We start from the raw sequence: 14,351 nt of genomic DNA on the forward strand, positions 1-14,351 counted from the left end.
GAGGAAACAACACATAGAGATAGAACGTGAAACTGCTCTATTTTGTCAAGTTTCAAGAAGCTAGCACAAACCGTGTTGGATTTAGAGTTCCAAATACATCTATCAATATAGGAGAAAACAGAGTGAAACCTAAAAATTCAAACTGTTAGTAGAAACGAACGCTTCAACATAGAAGAATGAAATTTGGGGAACCAAGTCGGCTTAGTGTACTGATCATTACCTGAAAGTATCATCCAGTTTGGGTGAAAAAATACTTGCTGAGATTTCTGGAGATTCGCAATTTTAGGAAGCTTGGCAACCCCTTTCCATGAAATTGTTTCTCGCCAGTCAATGCTTAGGGCTACATCAAGAGGAAACAAAACATAGAGATAGAACCTGAAACTACTTTACTGTGTCAAGTTTCAAGAAGCTAGCACAAACCGTGTTGGATTTAGAGTTCCAAATACATCTATCAATATAGGAGAAAACAGAGTGAAACCTAAAAATTCAAACTGTTACTGGAAATGAACGCTTCAACATAGAAGAACGAAATTTGGGGAACCCAGTCGGCTTAGTATACTGATCATTGCCTGAAAGTATTATCCAGTTAGGTGAAAAAATATTTGCTGAGATTTCTGGAGATTCGTAGTTTTAGGAAGCTTGGCAACCCATTTCTATGAAAGTGTTTCTCGCCAGTCACTGCTTAGGGCTACATCAAGAGGAAACAAAACATAGGGATAGAACTTGAAACTACTTTAGTGTGTCAAGTTTCAAGAAGATAGCACAAACCGTGTTGGATTTACAGTTCCAAACACATTTATCAATATAGGAGAAAACAGAGTGAAACCTAAAAATTAAAACTGTTAGTAGAAACGAACGCTTCAACATAGAAGAATGAAATTTGGGAAACCAAGTAGGCTTAGTGTACTGATCATTACCTGAAAGTATCATCCAGGTTGGGTGAAAAAATACTTGCTGAGATTTCTGGAGATTCGTAATTTTAGGAAGCTTGGCAACCCCTTTCCATGAAAGTGTTTCTCGCCAGTCACTGCATAGGGCTACTTCAAGAGGAAACAACACATAGAGATAGAACGTGAAACTGCTCTATTTTGTCAAGTTTCAAGAAGCTAGCACAAACCGTGTTGTATTTAGAGTTCAAAATACATCTATCAATATAGGAGAAAACAGAGTGAAACCTAAAAATTCAAACTGTTACTGGAAATGAATGCTTCAACATAGAAGAACGAAATTTGGGGAACCAAGTCGGCTTAGTGTACTGATCATTACCTGAAAGTATCATCCAGTTTGGGTGAAAAAATACTTGCTGAGATTTCTGGAGATTCGTAATTTTAGGAAGCTTGGCAACCCCTTTCCATGAAAGTGTTTCTCACCAGTCACTGCTTAGGGCTACATCAAGAGGAAACAAAACATAGAGATAGAATGTGAAACTTCTTTATTTTGTCAAGTTTCAAGAAGCTAGCACAAACCGTGTTGGATTTAGAGTTCCAAATATATCTATCAATATAGGAGAAAACAGAGTGAAACCTAAAAATTCAAAATGTTACTGGAAATGAAAGCTTCTACATAGAAGAACGAAATTTGGGGAACCCAGTCAGCTTGGTGTACTGATCATTAACTGAAAGTATCATCCAGTTTGGGTAAAAAAATATTTGCTGTGATTTCTGGAGATTCGTAGTTTTTGGAAGCTTGGCAACCCCTTTCCATGAAAGTGTTTCTCGCCAGTCACTGCTTAGGGCTACATCAAGAGGAAACAAAACATAGAGATAGAACGTGAAACTACTTTATTGTGTCACGTTTCAAGAAGCTAGCACAAACCGTGTTGGATTTAGAGTTCCAAATACATCTATCAATATAGGAGAAAACAGAGTGAAACCTAAAAATTCAAACTGTTACTGGAAATGAATGCTTCAACATAGAAGAACGAAATTTGGGGAACCAAGTAGGCTTAGTGTACTGATCATTACCTGAAAGTATCATCCAGTTTGGGTGAAAAAATATTTCCTGAGATTTCTGGAGATTCGTAATTTTAGGAAGCTTGGGAACCCCTTTCCATGAAAGTGTTTCTCGCCATTCACTGCTTAGGGCTACTTCAAGAGGAAACAACACATAGAGATAGAACGTGAAACTGCTCTATTTTGTCAAGTTTCAAGAAGCTAGCACAAACCGTGTTGGATTTAGAGTTCCAAATACATCTATCAATATAGGAGAAAACAGAGTGAAACCTAAAAATTCAAACTGTTAGTAGAAACGAACGCTTCAACATAGAAGAATGAAATTTGGGGAACCAAGTCGGCTTAGTGTACTGATCATTACCTGAAAGTATCATCCAGTTTGGGTGAAAAAATACTTGCTGAGATTTCTGGAGATTCGCAATTTTAGGAAGCTTGGCAACCCCTTTCCATGAAATTGTTTCTCGCCAGTCAATGCTTAGGGCTACATCAAGAGGAAACAAAACATAGAGATAGAACCTGAAACTACTTTACTGTGTCAAGTTTCAAGAAGCTAGCACAAACCGTGTTGGATTTAGAGTTCCAAATACATCTATCAATATAGGAGAAAACAGAGTGAAACCTAAAAATTCAAACTGTTACTGGAAATGAACGCTTCAACATAGAAGAACGAAATTTGGGGAACCCAGTCGGCTTAGTATACTGATCATTGCCTGAAAGTATTATCCAGTTAGGTGAAAAAATATTTGCTGAGATTTCTGGAGATTCGTAGTTTTAGGAAGCTTGGCAACCCATTTCTATGAAAGTGTTTCTCGCCAGTCACTGCTTAGGGCTACATCAAGAGGAAACAAAACATAGGGATAGAACTTGAAACTACTTTAGTGTGTCAAGTTTCAAGAAGATAGCACAAACCGTGTTGGATTTACAGTTCCAAACACATTTATCAATATAGGAGAAAACAGAGTGAAACCTAAAAATTAAAACTGTTAGTAGAAACGAACGCTTCAACATAGAAGAATGAAATTTGGGAAACCAAGTAGGCTTAGTGTACTGATCATTACCTGAAAGTATCATCCAGGTTGGGTGAAAAAATACTTGCTGAGATTTCTGGAGATTCGTAATTTTAGGAAGCTTGGCAACCCCTTTCCATGAAAGTGTTTCTCGCCAGTCACTGCATAGGGCTACTTCAAGAGGAAACAACACATAGAGATAGAACGTGAAACTGCTCTATTTTGTCAAGTTTCAAGAAGCTAGCACAAACCGTGTTGTATTTAGAGTTCAAAATACATCTATCAATATAGGAGAAAACAGAGTGAAACCTAAAAATTCAAACTGTTACTGGAAATGAATGCTTCAACATAGAAGAACGAAATTTGGGGAACCAAGTCGGCTTAGTGTACTGATCATTACCTGAAAGTATCATCCAGTTTGGGTGAAAAAATACTTGCTGAGATTTCTGGAGATTCGTAATTTTAGGAAGCTTGGCAACCCCTTTCCATGAAAGTGTTTCTCACCAGTCACTGCTTAGGGCTACATCAAGAGGAAACAAAACATAGAGATAGAATGTGAAACTTCTTTATTTTGTCAAGTTTCAAGAAGCTAGCACAAACCGTGTTGGATTTAGAGTTCCAAATATATCTATCAATATAGGAGAAAACAGAGTGAAACCTAAAAATTCAAAATGTTACTGGAAATGAAAGCTTCTACATAGAAGAACGAAATTTGGGGAACCCAGTCAGCTTGGTGTACTGATCATTAACTGAAAGTATCATCCAGTTTGGGTAAAAAAATATTTGCTGTGATTTCTGGAGATTCGTAGTTTTTGGAAGCTTGGCAACCCCTTTCCATGAAAGTGTTTCTCGCCAGTCACTGCTTAGGGCTACATCAAGAGGAAACAAAACATAGAGATAGAACCTGAAACTACTTTATTGTGTCACGTTTCAAGAAGCTAGCACAAACCGTGTAGGATTTAGAGTTCCAAATACATCTATCAATATAGGAGAAAACAGAGTGAAACCTAAAAATTCAAACTGTTACTGGAAATGAACGCTTCAACATAGAAGAACGAAATTTGGGGAACCCAGTCGGCTTAGTGTACTGATCATTACCTGAAAGTATCATCCAGTTTGGGTGAAAAAATATTTGCTGAGATTTCTGGAGATCCGTAGTTTTTGGAAGCTTGGCAACCCATTTCTATGAAAGTATTTCTCGCCAGTCACTGCTTTGGGCTACATCAAGAGGAAACAAAAAATAGAGATAGAACCTGAAACTACTTTATTGTGTCAAGTTTCAAGAAGATAGCACAAACCGTGTTGGATTTAGAGTTCCAAATACATCTATCAATATAGGAGAAAACAGAGTGAAACCTAAAAATTCAAACTTTTAGTAGAAACGAACGCTTCAACTTAGAAGAATGAAATTTGGGGAACGAAGTTGGCTTAGTATACTGATCATTACCTGAAAGTATCATCCAGTTTGGGTGAAAAAATACTTGCTGAGATTTCTGGAGATTCGTAATTTTAGGAAGCTTGGCAACCCCTTTCCATGAAAGTGTTTCTCGCCAGTCACTGCTTAGGGCTACTACAAGAGGAAACAACACATAGAGATAGAACGTGAAACTGCTTTATTTTGTCAAATTTCAAGGAGCTAGCACAAACCGTGTTGGATTTAGAGTTCCAAATACATCTATCAATATAGGAGAAAACAGAGTGAAACCTAAAAATTCAAACTGTTACTGCAAATGAACGCTTCAACATAGAAGAACGAAATTTGGGGAACCTTGTCGATTAGTGTACTGATCATTACCTGAAAGTATCATCCAGTTTGGGTGAAAAAATACTTGGTGAGATTTCTGGAGATTCGTAATTTTAGGAAGCTTGGCAACCCCTTTCCATGAAAGTGTTTCTCGCCAGTCACTGCTTAGGGCTACTACAAGAGGAAACAACACATAGAGATAGAATGTGAAACTGCTTTATTTTGTCAAGTTTCAAGAAGCTAGCACAAACCGTGTTGGATTTAGAGTTCCAAATATATCTATCAATATAGGAGAAAACAGAGTGAAACCTAAAAATTCAAAATGTTACTGGAAATGAAAGCTTCTACATAGAAGAACGAAATTTGGGGAACCCAGTCAGCTTGGTGTACTGATCATTAACTGAAAGTATCATCCAGTTTGGGTAAAAAAATATTTGCTGAGATTTCTGGAGATTCGTAATTTTTGGAAGCTTGGCAACCCCTTTCCATGAAAGTGTTTCTCGCCAGTCACTGCTTAGGGCTACATCAAGAGGAAACAAAACATAGAGATAGAACCTGAAACTACTTTATTGTGTCACGTTTCAAGAAGCTAGCACAAACCGTGTAGGATTTAGAGTTCCAAATACATCTATCAATATAGGAGAAAACAGAGTGAAACCTAAAAATTCAAACTGTTACTGGAAATGAACGCTTCAACATAGAAGAACGAAATATGGGGAACCCAGTCGGCTTAGTGTACTGATCATTTCCTGAAAGTATCATCCAGTTTGGGTGAAAAAATATTTGCTGAGATTTCTGGAGATCCGTAGTTTTTGGAAGCTTGGCAACCCATTTCTATGAAAGTATTTCTCGCCAGTAACTGCTTTGGGCTACATCAAGAGGAAAAAAAAATAGAGATAGAACCTGAAACTACTTTATTGTGTCAAGTTTCAAGAAGATAGCACAAACCGTGTTGGATTTACAGTTCCAAATACATCTATCAATATAGGAGAAAACAGAGTGAAACCTAAAAATTCAAACTTTTAGTAGAAACAAACGCTTCAACTTAGAAGAATGAAATTTGGGGAACGAAGTTGGCTTAGTATACTGATCATTACCTGAAAGTATCATCCAGTTTGGGTGAAAAAATACTTGCTGAGATTTCTGGAGATTCGTAATTTTAGGAAGCTTGGCAACCCCTTTCCATGAAAGTGTTTCTCGCCAGTCACTGCTTAGGGCTACTACAAGAGGAAACAACACATAGAGATAGAACGTGAAACTGCTTTATTTTGTCAAATTTCAAGGAGCTAGCACAAACCGTGTTGGATTTAGAGTTCCAAATACATCTATCAATATAGGAGAAAACAGAGTGAAACCTAAAAATTCAAACTGTTACTGCAAATGAACGCTTCAACATAGAAGAACGAAATTTGGGGAACCTTGTCGATTAGTGTACTGATCATTACCTGAAAGTATCATCCAGTTTGGGTGAAAAAATACTTGCTGAGATTTCTGGAGATTCGTAATTTTAGGAAGCTTGGCAACCCCTTTCCATGAAAGTGTTTCTCGCCAGTCACTGCTTAGGGCTACTTCAACAAGATACAACACATAGAGATAGAATGTGAAACTGCTATATTGTGTCAAGTTTCAAGAAGCTAGCACAAACCGTGTTGGATTTAGAGTTCCAAATACATCTATCAATATAGGAGAACACAGAGTGAAACCTAAAAATTCAAACTGTTACTGGAAATGAACGCTTCAACATAGAAGAACGAAATTTGGGGAACCAAGTCGGCTTAGTGTACTGATCATTACCTGAAAGTATCATCCAGTTTGGGTGAAAAAATATTTGCTGAGATTTCTGGAGATTCGTAGTTTTTGGAAGCTTGGCAACCCATTTCTATGAAAGTGTTTCTCGCCAGTCACTGCTTAGGCGTACATCAAGAGGAAACAAAACATAGAGATAGAATCTGAAACTACTTTATTGTGTCAAGTTTCAAGAAGATAGCACAAACCATGTTGGATTTAGAGTTCCAAATACATCTATCAATATAGGAGAAAACAGAGTGAAACCTAAAAATTCAAACTGTTAGTAGAAACGAACGCTTCAGCATAGAAGAATGAAATTTGGGGAACCAAGTTGGCATAGTGTACTGATCATTACCTGAAAGTATCATCCAGTTTGGGTGAAAAAATACTTGCTGAGATTTCTGGAGATTCGTAGTTTTTGGAAGCTTGGCAACCCCTTTCCATGAAAGTGTTTCTCGCCAGTCACTGCTTAGGGCTACTTCAAGAGGAAACAACACATAGAGATAGAACGTGAAACTGCTTTATTTTGTCAAGTTTCAAGAAGCTAGCCAAACCGTGTTGGATTTAGAGTTCCAAATACATCTATCAATATAGGAGAAAACAGAGTGAAACCTAAAAATTCAAACTGTTACTGGAAATGAAGCTTCTACATAGAAGAACGAAATTTGGGGAACCCAGTCGGCTTGGTGTACTGACCATTAACTGAAAGTATCATCCAGTTTGGGTAAAAAAATATTTGCTGTGATTTCTGGAGATTCGTAGTTTTTGGAAGCTTGGCAACCCCTTTCTATGAAAGTGTTTCTTGCCAGTCACTGCTTAGGGCTACATCAAAAGGAAACAAAACATAGAGATAGAACCTGAAACTACTTTATTGTGTCAAGTTTCAAGAAGCTAGCACAAACCGTGTTGGATTTAGAGTTCCAAATACATCTATCAATATAGGAGAAAACAGAGTGAAACCTAAAAATTCAAACTGTTACTGGAAATGAACGCTTCAACATAGAAGAACGAAATTTGGGGAACCCAGTCGGCTTAGTGTACTGATCATTACCTGAAAGTATCATCCAGTTTGGGTGAAAAAATACTTGCTGAGATTTCTGGAGATTCGTAATTTTAGGAAGCTTGGCAACCCCTTTCCATGAAAGTGTTTCTCGCCAGTCACTGCTTAGGGCTACTTCAAGAGGAAACAACACATAGAGATAGAACGTGAAACTGCTTTATATTGTCAAGTTTCATGAAGCTAGCACAAACCGTGTTGGATTTAGAGTTCCAAATACATCTATCAATATAGGAGAAAACAGAGTGAAACCTAAAAATTCAAACTGTTACTGGAAATGAACGCTTCAACATAGAAGAACGAAATTTGGGGAACCAAGTCAGCTTAGTGTACTGATCATTACCTGAAAGTATCATCCAGTTTGGGTGAAAAAATATTTGCTGAGATTTCTGGAGATCCGTAGTTTTTGGAAGCTTGGCAACCCATTTCTATGAAAGTGTTTCTCGCCAGTCACTGCTTAGGGCTACATCAAGAGGAAACAAAACATAGAGATAGAACTTGAAACTACTTTATTGTGTCAAGTTTCAAGAAGATAGCACAAACCGTGTTGGATTTAGAGTTCAAAACACATCTATCAATATAGGAGAAAACAGAGTGAAACCTAAAAATTCAAACTGTTAGTGAAACGAACGCTTCAACATAGAAGAATGAAATTTGGGGAACCAAGTTGGCTTAGTGTACTGATCATTACCTGAAAGTATCATCCAGTTTGGGTGAAAAAATACTTGCTGAGATTTCTGGAGATTCGTAATTTTAGGAAGCTTGGCAACCCCTTTTCATGAAAGTGTTTCTCGCCAGTCACTGCTTAGGGCTACTTCAAGAGGAAACAACACATAGAGATAGAACGTGAAACTGCTTTATTTTGTCAAGTTTCAAGGAGCTAGCACAAACCGTGTTGGATTTAGAGTTCCAAATACATCTATCAATATAGGAGAAAACAGAGTGAAACCTAAAAATTCAAACTGTTACTGGAAATGAACGCTTCACCATAGAAGAACGAAATTTGGGGAACCAAGTCGGCTTAGTGTACTGATCATTAACTGAAAGTATTATCCAGTTTGGGTGAAAAAATATTTGCTGAGATTTCTGGAGATTCGTAGTTTTTGGAAGCTTGGCAACCCATTTCTATGAAAGTGTTTCTCGCCAGTCACTGCTTAGGGCTACATCAAGAGGAAACAAAACATAGAGACAGAACTTGAAACTACTTTATTGTGTCAAGTTTCAAGAAGATAGCACAAACCGTGTTGGATTTAGAGTTCCAAACACATCTATCAATATAGGAGAAAACAGAGTGAAACCTAAAAATTCAAACTGTTAGTAGAAACGAACGCTTCAACATAGAAGAATGAAATTTGGGGAACCAAGTTGGCTTAGTGTACTGATCATTACCTGAAAGTATCATCCAGTTTGGGAAAAAAAATATTTGCTCAGATTTCTGGAGGTTCGTAATTTTAGGAAGCTTGGCAACCCCTTTCCATGAAAGTGTTTCTCGCCAGTCACTGCTTAGGGCTACATCAAGAGGAAACAAAACATAGAGACAGAACTTGAAACTACTTTATTGTGTCAAGTTTCAAGAAGCTAGCAAAAACCGTGTTGGATTTAGAGTACCAAATACATCTATTAATATAGGAGAAAACAGAGTGAAACCTAAAAATTCAAACTGTTAGTAGAAACGAACGCTTCAACATAGAAGAATGAAATTTAGGGAACCAAGTTGGCTTAGTGTACTGATCATTACCTGAAAGTATCATCCAGTTTGGGGGAAAAATATTTGCTCAGATTTCGGGAGGTTCGTAATTTTAGGAAGCTTGGCAACCCCTTTCCATGAAAGTGTTTCTCGCCAGTCACTGCTTAGGGCTACATCAAGAGGAAACAAAACATAGAGATAGAACGTGAAACTGCTTTATTTTCTCAAGTTTCAAGAAGCTAGCACACAGCGTGTTGGATTTAGAGTTCCAAATATATCTATTAATATAGGAGAAAACAGAGTGAAACCTAAAAATTCAAACTGTTACTGGAAATGAACGCTTCAACATAGAAGAACGAAATTTGGGGAACACAGTCAGCTTAGTGTACTGATCATTACCTGAAAGTATCATCCAGTTTGGGTGAAAAAATATTTGATGAGATTTCTGGAGATTTGTAGTTTTTGGAAGCTTGGCAACCCCTTTCTATGAAAGTGTTTCTCGCCAGTCACTGCTTAGGGCTACTTCAAAAGGAAACAAAGCATAGAGATAGAACGTGAAACTACTTTATTGTGTCAAGTTTCAAGAAGCTAGCACAAACCGTGTTGGATTTACAGTTCCAAATACATCTATCAATATAGGAGAAAACAGAGTGAAACCTAAAAATTCAAACTGTTACTGGAAATGAAAGCTTCAACATAGAAGAACGAAATTTGGGGAACCAAGTCGGCTTAGTGTACTGATCATTAACTGAAAGTATTATCCAGTTTGGGTGAAAAAATATTTGCTGAGATTTCTGGAGATTCGTAGTTTTTGGAAGCTTGGCAACCCATTTCTATGAAAGTGTTTCTCGCCAGTCACTGCTTAGGGCTACATCAAGAGGAAACAAAACATAGAGACAGAACTTGAAACTACTTTATTGTGTCAAGTTTCAAGAAGATAGCACAAACCGTGTTGGATATAGAGTTCAAAACACATCTATCAATATAGGAGAAAACAGAGTGAAACCTAAAAATTCAAACTGTTAGTAGAAACGAACGCTTCAACATAGAAGAACGAAATTTGGGCAACCAAGTCGGCTTAGTGTACTGATCATTACCTGAAAGTATCATCCAGTTTGGGGGAAAAAATATTTGCTCAGATTTCTGGAGGTTCGTAATTTTAGGACGCTTGGCAACCCCTTTCCATGAAAGTGTTTCTCGCCAGTCACTGCTTAGGGCTACATCAAGAGGAAACAACACATAGAGATAGAACGTGAAACTGCTTTATTTTGTCAAGTTTCAAGAAGCTAGCACAAACCGTGTTGGATTTAGAGTTCCAAATACATCTATCAATATAGGAGAAAACAGAGTGAAACCTAAAAATTCAAACTGTTACTGGAAATGAACGCTTCAACATAGAAGAACGAAATTTGGGGAACCCAGTCGGCTTAGTGTACTGATCATTACCTGAAAGTATCATCCAGTTTGGGTGAAAAAATACTTGCTGAGATTTCTGGAGATTCGTAATTTTTGGAAGCTTGGCAACCCCTTTCCATGAAAGTGTTTCTCGCCAGTCAATGCTTAGGGCTACATCAAGAGGAAACAAAACATAGAGATAGAACGTGAAACTGCTTTATTTTGTCATGTTTCAGGAAGCTAACAAAAACCGTGTTGGATTTAGAGTTCCAAATACATCTATCAATACAGGAGAAAACAGAGTGAAACCTAAAAATTCAAACTGTTACTGGAAATGAAAGCTTCAACATAGAAGAACGAAATTTGGGGAACCCAGTCAGCTTGGTGTACTGATCATTACCTGAAAGTATCATCCAGTTTGGGTGAAAAAATATTTGCTGAGATTTCTGGAGATTCGTAATTTTTGGAAGCTTGGCAACCCCTTTCCATGAAAGTGTTTCTCGCCAGTCACTGCTTAGGGCTACATCAAGAGGAAACAAAACATAGAGATAGAACCTGAAACTACTTTATTGTGTCAAGTTTAAAGAAGCTAGCACAAACCGTGTTGGATTTAGAGTTCCAAATACATCTATCAATATAGGAGAAAACAGAGTGAAACCTAAAAATTCAAACTGTTAGTAGAAACGAATGCTTCAACATAGAAGAATGAAATTTGGGGAACCAAGTCGGCTTAGTGTACTGATCATTACCTGAAAGTATCATCCAGTTTGGGTGAAAAAATATTTGCTGAGATTTCTGGAGATTCGTAGTTTTTGGAAGCTTGGCAACCCATTTCTATGAAAGTGTTTCTCGCCAGTCACTGCTTAGGGCTACATCAAGAGGAAACAAAACATAGAGATAGAATCTGAAACTACTTTATTGTGTCAAGTTTCAAGAAGATAGCACAAACCATGTTGGATTTAGAGTTCCAAATACATCTATCAATATAGGAGAAAACAGAGTGAAACCTAAAAATTCAAACTGTTAGTAGAAACGAACGCTTCAACATAGAAGAATGAAATTTAGGGAACCAAGTTGGCTTAGTGTACTGATCATTACCTGAAAGTATCATCCAATTTGGGTGAAAAAATACTTGCTGAGATTTCTGGAGATTCGTAATTTTAGGAAGCTTGGCAACCCCTTTCCATGAAAGTGTTTCTCGCCAGTCACTGCTTAGGGCTACTTCAAGAGGAAACAACCCATAGAGATAGAACGTGAAACTGCTTTATATTGTCAAGTTTCATGAAGCTAGCACAAACCGTGTTGGATTTAGAGTTCCAAATATATCTATCAATATAGGAGAAAACAGAGTGAAACCTAAAAATTCAAACTGTTACTGGAAATGAACGCTTCAACATAGAAGAACGAAATTTGAGGAACCAAGTCAGCTTAGTGTACTGATCATTACCTGAAAGTATCATCCAGTTTGGGTGAAAAAATACTTGCTGAGATTTCTGGAGATTCGTAATTTTAGGAAGCTTGGCAACCCCTTTCCATGAAAGTGTTTCTCGCCAGTCACTGCTTAGGGCTACTTCAAGAGGAAACTAAACATAGAGACAGAACTTGAAACTACTTTATTGTGTCAAGTTTCAAGAAGATAGCACAAACCGTGTTGGATTTAGAGTTCCAAACACATCTATCAATATAGGAGAAAACAGAGTGAAACCTAAAAATTCAAACTGTTAGTAGAAACGAACGCTTCAACATAGAAGAATGAAATTTGGGGAACCAAGTTGCCTTAGTGTACTGATCATTACCTGAAAGTATCATCCAGTTTGGGGGAAAAATATTTGCTCAGATTTCTGGAGGTTCGTAATTTTAGGAAGCTTGGCAACCCCTTTCCATGAAAGTGTTTCTCGCCAGTCACTGCTTAGGGCTACATCAAGAGGAAACAAAACATAGAGATAGAACATGAAACTGCTTTATTTTGTCAAGTTTCAAGAACCAACCAAATCCGTGTTGGATTTAGAGTTCCAAATACATCTATCAATATAGGAGAAAACAGAGTGAAACCTACAAATTCAAACTGTTACTGGAAATGAACGCTTCAACATAGAAGAACGAAATTTGGGGAACCAAGTCGGCTTAGTGTACTGATCATTAACTGAAAGTATTATCCAGTTTGGGTGAAAAAATATTTGCTGAGATTTCTGGAGATTCGTAGTTTTTGGAAGCTTGGCAACCCATTTCTATGAAAGTGTTTCTCGCCAGTCACTGCTTAGGGCTACATCAAGAGGAAACAAAACATAGAGACAGAACTTGAAACTACTTTATTGTGTCAAGTTTCAAGAAGATAGCACAAACCGTGTTGGATTTAGAGTTCCAAACACATCTATCAATATAGGAGAAAACAGAGTGAAACCTAAAAATTCAAACTGTTAGTAGAAACGAACGCTTCAACATAGAAGAACGAAATTTGGGGAACCCAGTCGGCTTAATGTACTGATCATTACCTGAAAGTATCATCTAGTTTGGGTGAAAAAATATTTGCTGAAATTTCTGGAGATTCGTAATTTTTGGAAGCTTGGCAACCCCTTTCCATGAAAGTGTTTCTCGCCAGTCACTGCTTAAGGCTACATCAAGAGGAAACAAAACATAGAGATAGAACCTGAAACTATTTTATTGTGTAAAGTTTCAAGAAGCTAGCACAATCCATGTTGGATTTAGAGTTCCAAATACATCTATCAATATAGGAGAAAACAGAGTGAAACCTAAAAATTCAAACTGTTACTGGAAATGGACGCTTCAACATAGAAGAACGAAATTTGGGGAACCAAGTCGGCTCAGTGTACTGATCATACCTGAAAGTATCATCCAGTTTGGGTGAAAAAATATTTGCTGAGATTTCTGGAGATTCGTAATTTTTGGAAGCTTGGCAACCCCTTTCCATGAAAGTGTTTCTCGCCAGTCACTGCTTAGGGCTACATCAAGAGGAAACAAAACATAGAGATAGAACGTGAAACTGCTTTATTTTATCAAGTTTCAAGAAGCTAGCACAAACCGTGTTGGATTTAGAGTTCCAAATACATCTATCAATATAGGAGAAAACAGAGTGAAACATAAAAATTCAAACTGTTACTGGAAATAAACGCTTCAACATAGAAGAACCTATCAGCTTAGTGTACTGATCATTACCTGAAAGTATCATCCAGTTTGGGTGCAAAAATATTTGCTGAGATTTCTGGAGATTCGTAATTTTTGGAAGCTTGGCAACCCCTTTCCATGAAAGTGTTTCTCGCCAGTCACTGCTTAGTGCTACTTCAAGAGGAAACAACACATAGAGATAGAACTTGAAACTGATTTATTTTGTCAAGTTTCAAGAAGCTAGTACAAACCGTGTTGGATTTAGAGTTCCAAATATATCTATCAATATAGGAGAAAACAGAATGAAACCTAAAAATTCAAACTGTTACTGGACATGAAAGCTTCAACGTAGAAGAACGAAATTTGGGGAACCAAGTCGGCTTCGTGTACTGATCATTACCTGAAAGTATCATCCAGTTTGGGTAAAAAAAATATTTGCTGGTATTTCTGGAGATTCGTAATATTTGGAAGCTTGGCAACCCCTTTCCATGAAAGTGTTTCTCGCCAGTCACTGCTTAGGGCTACTTCAAGAGGAAACAACACATAGAGATAGAACGTGAAACTGCTATATTTTGTCAAGTTTCAAGAGCTAGCACAA

The sequence above is a fragment of the Spermophilus citellus genome (genome assembly GCF_964194105.1).
Source record: "Spermophilus citellus genome assembly, chromosome: 9".
Lineage (NCBI taxonomy): Eukaryota > Metazoa > Chordata > Mammalia > Rodentia > Sciuridae > Spermophilus > Spermophilus citellus.